The 14,676-nt window shown below is 40.0% G+C and overlaps 1 protein-coding gene across 11 annotated transcripts in view; it reads left to right on the top strand.

Moving 5' to 3' along the window:
- The window catches only part of LOC127570293 (RNA-binding motif, single-stranded-interacting protein 3), a 950,275-nt gene that overhangs the window by 585,190 nt on the left and 350,409 nt on the right, over window positions 1-14,676 (top strand). The gene's annotated exons all lie outside the window — the stretch shown is intronic.

Here is a 14,676-nt window from a genome sequence, read left to right as displayed (position 1 = left end):
TTTGTAAGCCCATGTTCTCTTTACTCTGGCAGTGTGTGACATTGGGGGGACGTGTATGTATTTGTTATTTGCAATTATTTAGGGTTGTTCTGAATACCAAAACAAAAATGCTCAGTTGATGTAAAAGAATTGAAATGAGGCCTATTACTGTCTCATGAGGAATATTTCACAGAGTAGATTTGCCAAAAATCTTTTATTGATATTTATGTAAAGTATGATCACCAGAATAGCTGTTAATTAAAAGTTGATTGATGTGAAAAGAGAGGCATTTTGATTCACACTTCTGTTTAATGCTAATGGTACCAGAAAATTATGTTTTTTCGTGGAACAATAAAAGCTGCAAGCTGTAAAGGAAAAACATTGATGTCCTGCAGGACAAAAGTTGACAGATCTCTTTGAACTTGCATTTAGTGGGAGTGAGGAAATTCTGGGAAACTTCTGTCCTTGGAAAATCTGAGGGGGGTTCTGAGAAATGATCATTTATATGAATTTTTCAATTAAGACCCATTAGAGCTTTGGAATACTGTTTCACAAATACAAATAACATGTTGTTGGCCAAGAGGACATTTTTCTTGAATGAGCTGAGTATCAGGGGAAATGACTTTGACGTTTAAAATTCTGATTTCCTGTGTGGAAGATATCTCTGCAGCTGGAAATAAGCACTCAGCTTGGACCGATGCCATTGATTATGGGAATCCAAAGATAAAGAGAAGCATTTAAAAATAATAACTTGTTTTACAAAATGCTTCTCCCAGTTTCTGCCTCTCCTCCCCATTTAGGAACATCCTAATTTTTAACATATAGTGCTGATTGGAAAATAAATGTAATGTTCTATTAAGGTAGCATGATGAATTTAAGAGTCCGTTAATAATAGTTATAGCTTTATGGTAGTGTAGCAGTTAGCGTAACGCTCTAACAAGACCAGCGACCTGTGTTCAATTCTGGCCGCTGTCTGTAAAGAGGTTGTATGTTCTCCCTGTGTCTGCATGGGTTTCCTCTGGGTGCTCCGGTTTCCTCCCACATTTCAAAGACATACGGGTTAGGAAGCTGTGGGCATACTATGTTGGTGCCGGAAGCGTGGCGACACTTGCGGGCTGCCCCCAGAACTCTCTATGCAAAAGATGCATTTCACTGTGTATTTTGATGTACATGTGACCAATAAAGATATCTTTTTCTCATGGTTCTTTATCATAGCCCCCAGAAATTGTTGCTGGCAATATTAACGAGCATTGTTTTGCAATTATTTTTATTAGTTTGTGCTTTTTGCATCTTGCTATATTGAATACAGATTAAACAAATATTATGAGCTGGAAATTCTGAAAAGGCATGTTAAAGCAATGTGCACAAAGGACTGGCACCAGTTCTATTGAAGAGAAGACTAAGCCTGCCTGCAAACAGGAGCAGTGCCGTTTCTGACGACTGGAGTTTGTCACTTGAAAACCTGACCAAGGACTCCTAGGATATTGCCAGTGAGGGGCAAAGGTGACAGTGTACAGTAAGAAAACCAATAAAAGGAGGGAATACCTGGAATACAACGGATGCATCAGGCTGTTGCTGACCACTCAAAACCTGTCTAAGATGTGCATATCTGTGGAGTGAATTCTGCCTGATGCCATTTCTGTAAGGGTATCAGTGTAGTGAATATGCACTGCAAGTATGTAGATCAGAGAGATTGTAACGTTAATTGTTGTGTAATCAATCTGTTGGGCAAGAGATAAGGAGGTGAATTTAAGGGTCATACAATATTTTGGCAGTTTGCACAGGCAATCAGGTGAGAGTGCAAAGTTTGCTGAGCGTGCAAAGGTGCACAGATGCAAATGCAGGTTGGTAATGAGTCCTAATTGGTAAAAGCAGTTGTAGGTAAATGACAGGGTATGGTGAATTTGGCAGTGTCAAAAGCCATTGCGATTTGAAACTGTAATCAATAACATAGAACACTACAGCACAGTACAGGCCCTTCAGCCCACAATGTTGTGCCGACATCTTATCTTGCTTTTAAGATCTATCAAATCTTCCCTCCCACATAGCTCCCCATTTCTCTATCATTCATGTGTCTACTTGACCACTAGGTCACTGGATTACTTGTAGCATTGTTTCTAAGACCTTGACTGCCTTCAGAGCTTGGATCTGTTGGGTCTCCATGTTTTGCCGTTAACTTTTTCCCAGGCCTAATTTGTTTTTTGAATACTTGCTCCAACCCACACCTGCACGTTCCCTTGAACAACTGCAAGGTTGGCTTTACAGTAAGTATTGCAGACGAGCTTTAATTAAATATAGTCGTGACTCCTGTTGAAATATCCAGCAAATGAATCACGCAGCTAATGCTTGCTGGATGCTGAAACCATGAAAATGAGAAGATGGCATGAAGTCAGCATGCTATCTGTATTGCCGTCAGTAGGCAGGTGTTCATCATTCAAAAGAATCCCCATGGCTGCTTTTGGTGGAAACACAGTTTAACCACCTTTCCACCCCCCTGTTGAGTCTAAACTAAGAGGTATAAATTAGAATGTAAAATTGTGTACAGAAAGAAAACACAGAGAGTGAGAGAAAGATGGGTAGAGAGCATTGAGAGTTGGAAAAACTAAGAATACAAACCTATTTAAAGAAAACTGTAGCGTAGTGTTTAGCATAACGCTTTTACAGCGCCATCGACCCGGGTTCAATTCTGGCCGCTGTCCATAAGGAGTTTGTACGTTCTCCCTGTGTCTGCGTGGGTTTCCTCCAGGTGCTCCGGTTTCCTCCCACATTCCAAAGACGTACAGGTTAGGAAGTTGTGGGCATGCTATGTTGGCGCCGGAAGTGTGGCGACACTTGCGGGCTATCCCCAGTACAGTCTACGTAAAAGATGCATTTCACTGTGTGTTTCGATGTACATGTGACTAATGAAGGTATCTTATCTTAAAATAATCAAAAATCTAAAGAAATCAGCCTCGTAAAAGGAAATATTCAGCTCAAGAGAGTTTGTTTGATTTAAAGTATCATTTATCATGTTGAAATTTCATTTGCACTGCAATAGACCAGCCCTGGCTTTTTCTGGCACTCTTACTGGGTATCTAACACTTAAATGCTACAGCTTATTGCACAAGCTAAGGTTTGGGTGTTCCAAAGGTGTCGTGAACAGTGCCATAAACAGCAGCTTCCCGATTATGTTTGATCATTCGTGGGAACGTTACTGCTTATGACAGTGAACATCAATAGGTTCCTCAGTGTTGATCCTGCAAAGACAGGGCATTATATGTATTAGTTTGTAAATTTGTAATTTAATTTTACCATGTTAACCAATTGAATAGGTTTTGACTAATTCCTCAGGGTTGACCTCTAATGGATTAAGTATATTGTATATGTTTATATCTCGTATTAGACTAGCAGCAGTGTGGAGTTATTTAAACTGACATGAAATGAAAAGCTAGCATATGGACACAGTGGAGAAGCTCCTTAGAGATTGGAGTAAAATCCACGCTGCCTGGTAGTGCTCCATGAACCATTTAAAAAAAAATTCCCACGTGAGTGCCTGCAACATGTTACATTCACGTTATTAATGATTAATGTGAAGACCATCAGTCGTGTTTCCATGATACAGAATATCTGCCATGAAATTGATGGCTTAACATGAGCAGCATGAAGTTCCACAAAAATGCTAAATTGCGTTGTGACTGATTACAGACTGTATGCCACTGACACAACTATTCGAATGCACTCCACCTACTGACTCTCAACTTGTTTTTAGAATTGCATGATTGCATTTGATTTTTGCAAGCAAATGTGAAGCTTGGCAGGCACCTTGAATCTCAGACCCATTTACGGCCAGAAATTCTGAAAGGAAGGGAAACAATTTTCTGCACAGTACAGTTAAGTTTGATCAGAAACATGGTCTATCAATGCAGTGGGCAGTTAGTAAACATATCTGGAATTTTGTTCCACAGTCTCCATACATATGATTCATATACACAGAACCTATCGAGGATGAGCAGAGACACCTCACAATGTGCAGCTTATGCTTTAGTGCCACTTGCACAAGGGTTAAGCTCTACTTTGGCCCTCGTTAATCTGAGGAATCCATTATATTCCGGTAGGTTCTCCCTCCACCCCACTGCCCTCACAGTCGAAGTCTGCAGGGCACCCAATGATGTCCGCAGCCGGCAATGACCACTATCTAGCCCTTGATCACCTCCTTACTTGATGACCCCAGTACCTCCTGATGCAGCAAAAACAAACTACAAGGCAGGCACAGTGGTGCGGCGGTTAGCGTAACGCTATTACAGCGTCAGTGACCCGGGTTCAAATCCAGACGCTGCCTGTAAGGAGTTTGTACGTCCTCCCCGTGTCTGCGTGGGTTTCCTCCGGGTGCTCCGGTTTCCTCCCACATTCCAAAGACGTACAGGTTAGGAAGTTGTGGGCATGCTATGTTGGCGCCGGAAGCGTAGCAACACCTGCGGGCTGCCCCCAGAACACTCTGCGTAAAAGATGCATTTCACTGTGTATTTCGATGTACACGCGACTAATAAAGATATCTTATCAAATGTTGAAAATCTAAATTAAACCAGAAAATGTTGGAAATATTCAACATGTCAGTCAGTATCTGTGGTGAAAGAAATGGTTGACCTTTCAGGTCCTTTGATCAGAATTAGTTTGTCAGAAATTAAATGTTTGAAGTTGCAGAGAAGGGTTAAGGGTGGAAAGAAATAGGAAATGTCTGTGATAGGAAGTAGAACAAGAGAGAGTGAATATGAAGTGGTGATGAAGCTGGGTGAAAGTAGATAGTGGAAACTTTTAATCATATCTGAAATTGTTCAATTCAATGCTGAATCCTGAGAGTGTAACGTGCCTCGTTGGGTCAGATACTGTTCTTCAAGCTTACTTTGGATGGATCATCCAAATCGCAAGCCTTGGAGAACTGAAATGAGTTGATTGAATTTGTGGTTTGTAGCTGGTGTTAAACCATGCATGATGGTCCAAAAATATGTTTCAAGAGTTTTAGGTTTTAATTAGGTTTGTTATTTTTATTAATCTATAATGGTTTTTGAATACTTTTGTATGTTTCTATTATAAAGGTATTCAGAAACATTTAGTTTTCTACAGGTTTAAGTCGGGCTTGGCTTAGACAGCTGTCAGTCTTTATGAGCTTTATTGTGGATAGATCTTGGTCTGCTCATACATGATGTCATTTACATGTGCTAGCCCTCAACAGGAGGCATTGGACCAGCATTTTGTAGGCAGCTGAGAGGGATCTGTTTAATGCTTCTTGCAAAATTATCATGTTGGTGATTGAGAATATTGCTGCTACCAGAGAATTCTGGGCCATTTTCTAACCTCAAAAGATAACATTTCTGGTAGTGCAATTGTTTCTCAGTAAGTTGGCTGAAGTAACACATTTAAGTCTGTGAAGTGGAGCTGGAACCCGCAACCTTCTGATCGGCAGCGATATTTATACCACTACGGTAATGCTACTTGACTTCAGCAAACATTTAGTTACTAGTTTAATGAGCATTTGAACAATATTATGGATGATCCATTCCAAAGGTTTCAATTCAGTTCATTGTTTACTTCAAACAAGTTCCCTTCCAAAGTAAAATAGCAGTCTTGCTAAAATTCTGTTTTACCACGTTGTCTTTGTGCAAAATTTAGCGTTGTTTAATGATTCTTTAATGCAGGATTGGTCTCTTATCAGTTCTGTGAAAAACAGGTTTACTATAGACTGTGAGACTAGCTGGATAGTCAAAGAGCAGGCATCGATACAGTGGATGGTGGCCTCCTGTGATATGCTGACTGGTACAAGATGCATCAGATCTCAGAAAATTTTGAGACTTTTGCTCTATGATTAACTTATTGGCTTTCCCCCCCCGCTTTCACAAGTTATTCTCCCACTTCACTAAATCCACTCATCTGTTGAGGACGTCAGTTTGCAATGCAATAACGTTTGACAGCAAATGAGAAAAAAAATGATGTTTACTTTGATATGGTCTCTTTTGTCTTCATCATCACTGTGCTTGACTGCTCTGTAACTTCTGAGCAAGGTTCTGATACATCGTTTTTTAATTAAGAGACAATCGTTTGTTGGGTTCCTATTGCACATTTCCATTTCACAGAATCACCCTTAGAATTACATTGTCAGTTAATCACACAGTACTTTTGCGGAAATGGAAGTGTTTCATCACTCTTTAACAATAAGGGACACCATTGACAGCTAGTTACATTGTGACCATTTCTCAGCTCAGCCACTTTACTGAATTGGGCACATCGATAGAAATGCATGTAAAAGTGCTCATTGTGGCAATTCACTGTGATACAAAATGAATTCAGCTTGTTGAAAATAATGTGTTTGGTTTGAATACTCTGCACATTTAAACTCTGAATACAGCATAATCTATTGTCTGGTGCTGAGAGGCTGTGACTCAGAATATATTATAATGAACTGCTTAAGCATTGCAGTGAATGGCACAATCCTTCCCTTGAATTTTTGGTTTTCTCTGTGTCGCAGTCTCGATCACTACAGAGCGTTTGTTATACAGAGTGGCATCACAAGTGGTTATTTGGAGTGAGGCAAAATAAGACTTTAATTATTAACACATTTTACTGACCTTAATATACAGTCATGTCATTATTTCCATGTTCATGATTTCCTTGTTGCAAATTATATGCAAGAGCCACTGCTTCACATATCAGTACTTATGATAAAGCTGTTCAGGAATCCAAAAGCAAAATTATGCAGATTCTGAAAAGTCTGGATTAAACCGGGAAATATTGTGAGACAGCATCTGTGGAAAGAAAAACAGATTTAATTGAGTGTTGTCGGAAACTCAAGTGGCAGAATGTATTTCCAATCAAACTGAACTACTCACAATAAAAATGAGGAATTAATAATGTTGCAACACAATTGCCAAAATTACATATTTTAGGACTATGTTTAATGTTTAGTAAATTCTAACTTTTTAAATTTGACTACACTATAACTCTCTAATTGCCTGCTGGCACTGGATTAAATTTGTCTTCAATCATTAATGCATATTCAAAATGTTGTTGTTCCACCACAGTAATATTTCATTAATCGTATAATTGAAGGACTCATAATGGTTTAGAGATGTTACAGACTATCAGAGCACTTGCGTTTTCAGCATCATGGGAGTACCATCACTAAGTCAGTTAAGCAGTTGAAAATAAGCCCTTAAAATATATGATGTGTGCACGTACTCATACTCTCTGATGTGGAGGAGGTTAAGGATTTTCTGCTGGTTATTAAAGATACCAGTGTGGATCTTAACACTGTAGAGCAACACGGTCGATTATGGTGTTTGAGCAACGATACTCCTGAGCACATGATTCTCAGTTCATCCACCATTTAACAAGGAAGGAGTCATTTTGAGAGGTGACCAAAAAGGGGCATTGTGCTCAGGAAGCAAAATACAGAGAGGTTGCAAGGTATTGTAGAGCTTACGGCCTGGAGAACAGCCAGCTGGGCTGCGGAGTAAGGAAGAACACCATGAGCCTCCAGAGTCAAAGGGATGACAAGATGTCAGCTAGGGGGAGGAACACGGAGAATTTTACAATTGACACATTGGGAAAGGAGTCCAATGGTGGCGGGGGGCAACAGAGCTATACTCTCCTTTAAATAGAGTCATCGAGCAATATAGCACAGATACAGGCCCTTCGGCCCAACCAGTCCATGCCGACCACCATGGCCACCCATCTAGTCCCAATTTCCTGCGTTCGGCCCGTATCCCTCCAAGTCCCGCCCCTCCATGTACCTATCCAAGTGCTTCTTAAATTATACTATTGTGCCTGCCTCAACCACTTCCTCTGGCAGCTCGTTCCATATACTCACCACCCTCTGCATGAAAAAGTTGCCCCTCAAATCCCTTTTAAATCTTTCCCCTCTCACCCTAAACCTATGCCGCCTAGTTTTGAACTCCACTACCCTGGAGAAGAGACAGTTACCATCCACCTTATCTATGCCTTTCATAATTTTAAGTATTTCTATAAAGCCGCCCCTCATTCTCCTACGTTCCAGTGAGTGTTGAAAGATGAATTTTTACCCTAATATAATTTTGGTAGCCTTGACTAAGAGGCAGTTTTATTACAAGAGTAAATAAGTCTTGCAATTTTATAGGGCACTGGTGAGACTACACTTGAAGTATTGTGTTTTTTTTGGTCTCTCCACCTAAGAATATACTTGCCATAGAGCAAGCACAGCCAATATTTACTGAATTAGTTCCAGGGATGATGGCTTTACTGTATGAGATTGAGTAGACTGGGAAGGTGTTCTTTAGAATTTAGAAGAATAAGAGAAGTTGATGAAAATTCTTGATGGCTTTAACAGGCTAGGAATGTTGTTTCCCTTGACTGATGATCTAGGACTGGGGACACAGGTTCAGAATAAGTGGTAGGCCATTTAGGACTGAGGTGAGAAGAAATTTCACCACTCAGGGAGGGGAGCGAGTGATTCTTTCGCATTCTCTATTCCAGACAACTGTGGAGTTTCATTCATTGTGTTTGTTCAGAACACAGATCAGTATGTTTTCTGGGCACTAAGAGTGTCAAGGGATTTGGAGGCGAGTGCTAGAAGGTGCGCTGAGATAAGTCAGCCATGAACTTGATGAAAGGTGGAGCAGGCTCAAAGGGCTGGTTGGTCTCCTCTGGCTTCTGACTGTTCATCCCCAAACCTCGTCCTTTAAGAATTTAGTAAGTTTCAATGAGATTCCTTCCCATTCCTTGAAACTCTGAAGAATACAGGCATAGAACATAGAACAGTACAGCACAATGCAGGCCCTTCGGCCCACAATGTTGTGCCGACCTTTAAACCTCGCCTAAGACTATCTAACCCCTTCCTCCCACATATCCCTCTATTTTAAATTCCTCCATATGCTTATCTAACAATCTCTTGAATTTGACCACTGTACCTGCCTCCACCAATGCCCCAGGCAGCGTATTCCATGCCCCAACCACTCTCTGGGTAAAAAACCTTCCTCTGATATCTCTCTTGAACTTCCCACCCATCACTTTAAAGCCATGCCCTCTTGTATTGAGCATTGATGCCCTGGGAAAGAGGTGCTGGTTGTCCACTCTATCTATTCCTCTTAATATTTTGTACACCTCTATCATGTCTCCTCTCATCCTCCTCCTCTGCAAAGAGTAAAGCTCTAGCTCCCTCAGTCTCTCCTCATAATGCATACTCTCTAATCCAGGCAGCATCCTGGTAAATCTCCTCTGCACCCTTTCTAACGCTTCCACATCCTTCCTATAATGAGGCGACCAGAACTGGACACAGTACTTCAAATGTGGCCTAACCAGAGTTTTACAGAGCTGCATCATGACCTCATGGCTCTTAAACTCGATCCCTCGACTTATGAACAGACAGGAACAGGCCCTTCAGCCCATGATGTCTGTGCCGACCATTGTGCCAATCCAAAATAATCCCAGTCCTAGTTTATTCAATATCTTCTCATATGGCAAACCTGCTATCCCTGAAATCAGATTAGTAGATGTTTTTATGTTCCTATATAATTGTAGCTTTTTGAACCTTAGAAGTAAATAAAGTGGATTGATATCACTTCACAACCATTTGTTGGCCCCAAGTACAACAGCAACACATCAGTAAATATCTTATAATTGATGGTTAGTACAGAATAAGAATACATGTTAGACATCATTGCCAAACGTGTATGAATTGCTTTTAAGTTAGCGTGCACTGAAATGATACTATTGATTTTCAGTGAAGTATGGAGGCTGTTTTGACTCGGGCTGAAACATTTGTGCACATTGTACATAAGCTAATAGCTACGAGATAAGTAGTTACCATTTCATGCCAAATGTTCAGCTTGTTGCACAGATAGCACAAATGAAACCATTTTCTTGTCCACTGGAAAAATTCAAATGAGTGCTCACGAGCACCCTTCACCATTAGCTCGAGCAGATCTAGCCTGAAACTCTGAGGTACTGCAACATCAAAACTAGAAATGAAACATGATGGTGCTAAACAATCTACAAACTTAAAGCCAGCTCTGTGTTCACAAGTATCGTAACGTTGCAAAGCCGGCACAGTAGCGTAGCGGTTAGCGTAACGCTTTACAGCACCAGCGACCCGGGTTCAATTCTAGCCACTGTCTGTAAGGAGCTTATACGTTCTTGCTGTGTCTGCGTGGGTTTCCTCCGGGTGCTCCGGTCTCCTCCCACATTCCAAAGACGTACGGGTTAGGAAGTTGCGGGCATGCTATGTTGGTGCCAGAAGCGTGGCGACACTTGCGGGCTGCCCCCAGAACACTCTATGCAAAAGATGCATTTCACTGTGTGTTTTGATGTACATGTGACTAATAAAAATATCTTATCTTATTGTCTGTTAATACTTCATAGACATGTATATCAGATCAAAAGTGCTCTGCCCTACCTAGAATGAGTGAGATAATTTGGTACATTTTATTTAAATTCAGAAAACTAGATGAAGGACTAAATTCTGTCTGACAGAAAACATTTTGTTCATTCTATATCTTTTATGATATTCCAAAGCAACCTAGATCCAATGACACACTTCTAAATTGTAGCTAATGATGTAATTTAGGCTGAAAACATTGTGACAATTGACACTGTAAATCTGGGTGAATAATTTTGTGTCAAGAAGCTTTCATTTTGAAAACCTTACGATTGTAGGAAGGGAGGATTGGGGGGGTGGGGGGTTAACTGGCAGGAGTCCTGGGGAAAGATATGTTTGAGCAGAAACCATTAAACAAGTTTTAATTTCAGCATTATGAGATGGAGGGACAAACAGCTCTGTGCGTGTGTGATGAAAAATGCCTGAAATTTTTCATGGAACTGTCTACATTTCCCTCTGTAACTATCAAGAAGCTCTTGACTCCCAAGCAAGCGTGAATACAGAAATTCCAAAGCTCCTGACAGATGCACACTGGCTCCACTCCGATGTTGGATGACTGTTGGAGTCTGGCCACATCACGCAAACTCATGCATTTTCCTGTCCGCTGAAGCTCTTCAGAGGTCTGACTTAGTGGAGATTCAGCAAGTCCATTTTTACAGAGGGGTGTGGTTGTGAGGAAGAGAATTAAGTTCCAGTTAATATATATATATATTTTAATTAGTTGAGTTAATTTCAATGTATTTAATGATCTTCAAGCTAATTCTAATGGCTGGAATGGCTTAATTTTTTTGTTCTTTTTAATAATGTGACTTACAGCAGTATGCATTTATTTTTCAGTATTAATGAATACTGGCCACATTCAAACGCATTCAGATTATTTTGAAAGCTTTAACAGCTGCTTCAGTCTGGGGCATGGCAGTCAAAGCCTTTCTCAGGTTGTGGCTTGTTCAGACCCTGTCATATGGTGCCATTTATGATGGGAAGCAGTCCCTCCCCAACCAGGGTGAACAAATGCCAATTGAAGCTTAGGTAATGGCAGACGTAGTGTGCAGTGACGATAGATAGAATGCTGCTTTTGGTAAATTCTGGGTCAAGGGAATGCAAGAATAATAATTGAAATATGGGGACTTTAAGAATATTTACAATATGTTGCAAGGAGTTACAGCATTCTGTGGTGTAAACAGGATAGAAATTCATCCTTGGTTCCTTGCATTAACTGCACAGATATAATGGAGCTTACTGCTATAAATTGCTTTTGAAATCACTGAAGCCGGTGACAGTGAATTTTGAAAGTGAAATTCAAAGCACATTCTTTGTTATATGTGAGTTTAATTTAAGTAACTGAGGACAAATTTCTGTCCTTTGCATTAATGTACAATTAGGTATTCTCTGTGTTATTAAATTAATTTTTTTAATGGCTGAAATATTGCAATGTTTCTAAAGATGAAGATCTATTTGATGTGAGAAATAATCATTCCCTGCAGGTCTTTCAGTGAAACTACAATTTGCAGCAGTTCAGATATTTCAAGATATGCCTTAAATTTGATCTTCAATTTGTTGGCGCTGCATGTCTGGGATTGGCTTACACAACCAGTTGACAGAACATGAATCTTGGTATGATCTAAACGTAATGTTATATTTATGACAAATGAGAGTTCTATTTGACCAAGGAAACACACCAGTTTGGCCTTCCTGCAAAATGTTCAAACCTACAAAAGCTAGTTCTTTATTAAAGCCAGTTAAAGTGGCGAAAATAAATATACCATTAATTTGGGGATCCATTTTAATTAGATTTTGAACCACAAATCTAGTTGTGCTGACTTCTTCATTAATCTACCTTCCATTTTAGTCGTTAAACTTGTTCAACTCCAAGCAGCAACTGAGTGAGAGGTTCTCATCTCACTTGGTTTATCTGAGCAATATGCTACATTTTGTTTAAACTGCCAGCTACTGTGAGTGCATTGTGACAGTCACCAATTCCCATCAACTGAACCACTGCAGAGAAACTGTTTTAATGTCAGTATCCACCATTTGCTGCTACTGAATAAATAATAAACAGTTCTGTTTGCAAGTGCTTTGAACACGATTCCATTAGGGAGTCTGTGTGACACAATGTAAAGGAAGCGAGCTTTTTTTTTCTCGTAGAGAAAAGCCAAGAATTTTTATTTTAATGAAATGTTGACACCTGATCTATTGCCCAAGACTAGAAATAAAATTACAATAATCCACCCTCTCGGTAATAATATTTGTGTAAGGAAATGAAGGGATACAGAGGTGATCTGTAATAACATTTGTTGAACTTGTTCTTAAAGAAACAGCTTGACGCATGGGTGCTGCTTGAAGTAAAAACACTAGAACATAGAACAGCACAGCACAGGAATAGGTCTTTCAGCTCACAATGTTGTGCCGAACTAATTAGATTAGTAATCAAATGCCCAACTAAACTAATCCCTTCTGCCTACACAATGTCCAGCTCCTTCCATTTCCTGCACATTCATGTGTCTATCTAAGAGCCTCTTGAACCCCTCTATCATATCTGTGCCTCCACCACCACCTCTGGCAGTGCATTCCAGGCACCCACCGCTCTCTGTGTAAAAAAAAACTCGCCCGCACATTTCCTTTGAACTTAACCAACACCCCGCCCCCCCCCCCCCCACCTTAAATGCATGCCCTCTGGCATTAGACATTTCAACACCGGGAAAAAGATAATGGCTGTCTACTCTATCTATGCCTCTCATAATCTTATAAACCTCTATTAGGTCTCCCCTCAGCCTCCACCGCTTCAGGGAAAACAACCCAAGTTTGTCCAACCTTTCCTTATAGCGCATGCCCTCTAATGCAGGTAGCATCCTGATAAAACTTATCCCCTCTCACCTTAAATGTATGCCCTCTAGTATATATAAATATTGTATATCCAGCAAATTTTACTAAAGTACAAAATCTCACTACACTACACTTAATAAATGTAGATAAGTATAAAAAGGAATAAGGTTCACTTGTCCTCTCCATCCAAACATTTTACAATCTATCTGGGCACACAAGACACACGGTTTAGCTGTAGCTGCAGGCTTATAATGAGCCGATTGATGGGCCTCTGGCCTTGGCAGCATGGCTGACCATAAGGTAGGCAATCATGTATCATCATTTTTACACCAGGTTTGAAAAGTTGTCCAGAATTTTAACTTCAGATTGCAAGATAGTGGTTTCTGTTGGAGGTGCATGCATTTGAACATCAAGAGAAGCCCACACTGAGACCACACACATCAAAGGGAAAACTGAGAAGACAAAAAGAAATTTATCATTCCCTGACCTAAACTGAGATTAAATAAATTACATGACTGGAGGTAACTGAAAGCAAAATACTGGAGATTCTGGAAAGCTGAAACAAAACAAAAATTTGTGAAACTGCTTTTTGGGTCAAGCAACAATTGTGGAGAGAGAAACAGAGTTTACATGAGATAGACCTTGAAAATTTGACTCTATTTTTCACTCTCCACAGATGCTGTCCTACCTGACGGGATTTCTAGCAATTTTTTTACCTTATTGGAAATAGCTAAGTCGGTGTTATTAGGACTTTCAAATGGCCTTTGATAAGATGCCACTCAGGAGATTATTAAAGAAAATTGGAGTCCATGGTGTTGAAGGCAATTAATGGACGTGGATTGAGGATTGGTTAATGTGCAGAAAACTGAGACAGGAATCAAAGAGTCAGTTTCAGTTTGGTGGCTGTGACCATCAGAGTGATACTGGGGCGCAAACTGTTAACAATCCATATCATTGCTTTGGATGAAGCAGTCAAGTGTAATGCTAGATAACGATGCGGGCCATGAGGAGGATGCAGAGAGACTTCAAGGTGATATAGACAGGATAAGTGAATGGCAAATGTGGAAAAATGTGAGGTTGTCCACTCTGGTAAAAATTAAAAAATGGAGTAAATTTTAAATGGAGAAAGATTGGATGGTGATGGTGTTCAAAGTGTACTTGTGTATGAATCACTGAAAGTTAAGCAGGTGTAGTGAGCAATTTGGAATGCTAATTGTGTTTTGGTCTCTATTGTAAAAGAATTTAAGTACAGGACTAAAGATGTCATGCACAAATTATATTGGTGGATCTGTGAAACAAATGGAATTTGCTTTTAGAAATGTTTCTGTATTTAATGCATGCAATTCAGAAGAATGAGAGGGGATCTTATAGTAACATATAAAATTATGAAAGGGATAGATAAGATAGAGGCAGGAAGGTTGTTTCCACTGGTAGGTGAGACCAGAACTAGGGGACATAGCCTCAAGATTCAAGGGAATAGATTTAGGACAGAG

This window comes from Pristis pectinata, chromosome 5 (assembly GCF_009764475.1).
Source record: "Pristis pectinata isolate sPriPec2 chromosome 5, sPriPec2.1.pri, whole genome shotgun sequence".
Taxonomy (NCBI): Eukaryota; Metazoa; Chordata; class Chondrichthyes; order Rhinopristiformes; family Pristidae; genus Pristis; species Pristis pectinata.
This window is presented reverse-complemented; position numbering and strand designations above follow the sequence as displayed.